This window comes from Cajanus cajan, chromosome 10 (genome assembly GCF_000230855.2).
Source record: "Cajanus cajan strain Asha chromosome 10, NIPB_CcT2T_4, whole genome shotgun sequence".
In the NCBI taxonomy this organism is placed as follows: Eukaryota; Viridiplantae; Streptophyta; class Magnoliopsida; order Fabales; family Fabaceae; genus Cajanus; species Cajanus cajan.
The window spans coordinates 6,572,143-6,575,058 of record NC_138526.1 but is presented as its reverse complement, the minus strand read 5'-3'; positions in this window follow the sequence as shown (position 1 = coordinate 6,575,058).

The following is a 2,916-nucleotide window of genomic DNA, read 5'->3' as shown; positions in this document are numbered from 1 at the left end:
TAATAGTCCAAATTTTTAGTTAATATATCTTAAAATAAATAGAGATTAAGTACAATATTTTTATATAATACATTAAAAATTTTATTACAATATTTTCAGTAAACTAAAATAGCAATATATAATTACATTAAAAAAACTCTATTTATAATATTTCTCATAATAATATTTTAATTATTATTATGAAATATAAATATTTAAAAATTATTAAATTTTAAATATTTAATATAAGTAATTATTTTAAATATATATATATATATATATATGTATATATATAATATAGGCAAAAGAAAGAAGGATTTTTTTAAAAGAAAAATCTACATTAAATACAGATAAGTCTTTGATTCATTACAATGAATGCTTAGGCTTTTTGGCCTAGATGAATAAAAAAAAATTAAAAATACACAAAAAAAATTAAAAAAAAATAATTACCAGAATAGGTAGTTTTGGACACATGGGATAACACGTGGCACATAAAACGCAGGGGGGTTGAGTGTTTTTCAAATGGAGCCTCATCCCCCCCGGTGCCATCTGTGGCTAACGTGGAACTCAAATAGAAAGAGCAGGGAGGTCAGGCGTTTTTGAAATGGAGCCTCCCCCGAGGCGCCATCTTAACACTATAGTGAGACGTGGCATAGTGCCTCCCCCCCAGGCACCTTGTGTGACCTACACGTGGGATTACATGGAGCGCCTCCCCCCAGGCACCATGTTCAAGTGCCTCATTCTTCTCTATTAAAATGCAAGTGGACGCGGGGGGGAGGGGGGGTAAATGAATTTTAAAAAAATGCATCCACCCCTTGCACTCTGATTATTTCTTCCCAAATCCCTTCTTCGTTTCACTGATTCAGGTAAGTATTACTTTTCGTTTATTTATTTAATTTTTAAATTAATTATTAAAATAGTAAATGTAATGGTTTGATTCGTTTAGGGTTTCTGTGTCTGGAACGGTCCATTCTGGATTACAGAACAGGCCGTTCTTGTTGCACATATTGTTAGGTATTATGGATCTGGAACGGGCCGTTGTGAAAGTAGAACGGGCCGTTCTGGTTGCATACTTAACGCAAAAATGAAAGGGATCAGAACGACCCGTTATGCTTTCAGAACAGCCTGTTCCGAATCCGAATTTAAGACACCTTTAGTGCATTGAGAACGGGCCGTTCTGATTGTACTCATGAAGGAGGCTTTTTGGCTGAAATAAATAAGAAAAAGTAAAATTACACAATTTTTTTTTTAAAAAACTAATCACCAAAACTAAGCAGAACTAAGCAAAACTGAGACATTACGCGTGCCTTCTCATCAGAGTCAGCAACACATGTCTCAAAATTAGCTGATGGAAATCTAATCCCCAAGGATCCCTTTGGAAGAGGTAAGACCAAGAAGGGTGACGGTTGATCTAAGGATTCTCCATTGTACATACTTGTATAGTTGATTTCTTGTACTTTGTATATAGTAGATACTTGTATAGGTATATTTTTGCCTTTGTATTTGTGAGTCACTTTATTTCCTTTTTAGTAACTATTGTATATTGTTTCTAGGGTAGGTTACTTGGGCACTTTGACTCCATTTAACCTAACCTAGAAATACACTCTTTTCTTAGTTTTCTAGTAGTAGGATTGGGAGTGGCATTAGCAAGCTAGAGAGTGCCATTAGTAAGCTAGAGAGTGTTATTAGCAATTTAGCCAAAAGGTGGTCCTAGGCTAAAATTTACATATTGGACTCATTTTACTCCTAATTTTTCATAGATTTGATTTAGCTAGGTTCCATTCACATTGGATGAACCTAACTAAATCAAATTAATAATTTCAAAACGAATTGGAGTAAAATAAATCCAAAGAGCCGCCCACCTAGATGTGTTCACACTTGTGTTCACACTTGGCCGAATAGCTTGGTGCTTCTCAAGCTTGGAAGCTTGAAGCACAAGCTTCTCCTTAGCAAGCTTACCAAGCAAGCTAAGAGAGAAGCTTGCTCTCCAAGCCTCTAGACCATGAGTGGTTAGCTAGGCCTTACCATGGTTCCTAGTGAACCATGGTTAAGACTAGCTTACTCTCCAAGCTTCCTACTCCTATATTTTCGTTTTTCCTTCATTGTAAAACACTTTTGGATGTATTGAGATTTCATTTCTGAAATTGAGTTCAGATTTTCTCTCTTCTAAAAGTCCCTAAACCTCTTTGATACTATCCAATTCTCTTATCCCTTCCATAGAAGAGTGTGGTGAGAATTGAAGGGGCTTATCTCTTCTTCAAGGAGTGGCGCCTCTTGGGAGAGTTTCTCCACCAACCGTGGTGGTCTTAAGGCCTCCTCCTCCATAGGAGACCTTAACCAAGCCTAGGAAGAATCAAGGAGTCCAAGATCTAGGGAGGAGGTTGAAGGGAATTCAACATCTATCCGGATTTCCAACCAAGTTTTCCATCATTAGCTCTCTTTTCAATTTTAATTTTGAGCCTACTTTAGTGAATAGTTTTTTTTTTTTATTTTGTGTATTTATAATATTTTTTAATTTATTTCGTGTATTTATAAGTAATGTGTTCTTGAGTTTAATATTATGTTTGTTTGTTTGTTTAATTGTATCAGGATGTCTACACAAATAATTCATGTAGGACCTATTGACGATTCGTTATTAAGGCTTCAACCATTCCATATATCTGAGCATATATGGAATGGAGCTGAAGATAGGGTTTTGAAGGTTAGGAGAGCAACATAATCAGAGTTGTGTGGTGTTGAGATTCTAGCTGCTATTCAGGATCTTCTACAGAGGGCTGGGTTTATGGGGTGGCGCAGATCAGTTACTTTCCTGTGGACAATCATTTAATTTCTGCGTTAGTTGAGCGATGGAGACTAGAGACCCACACGTTTCACATGCTGTTTGGCGAGTGTACTATCACGTTGGAGGATGTTATAATGTTACTTGGGTTGAAGATC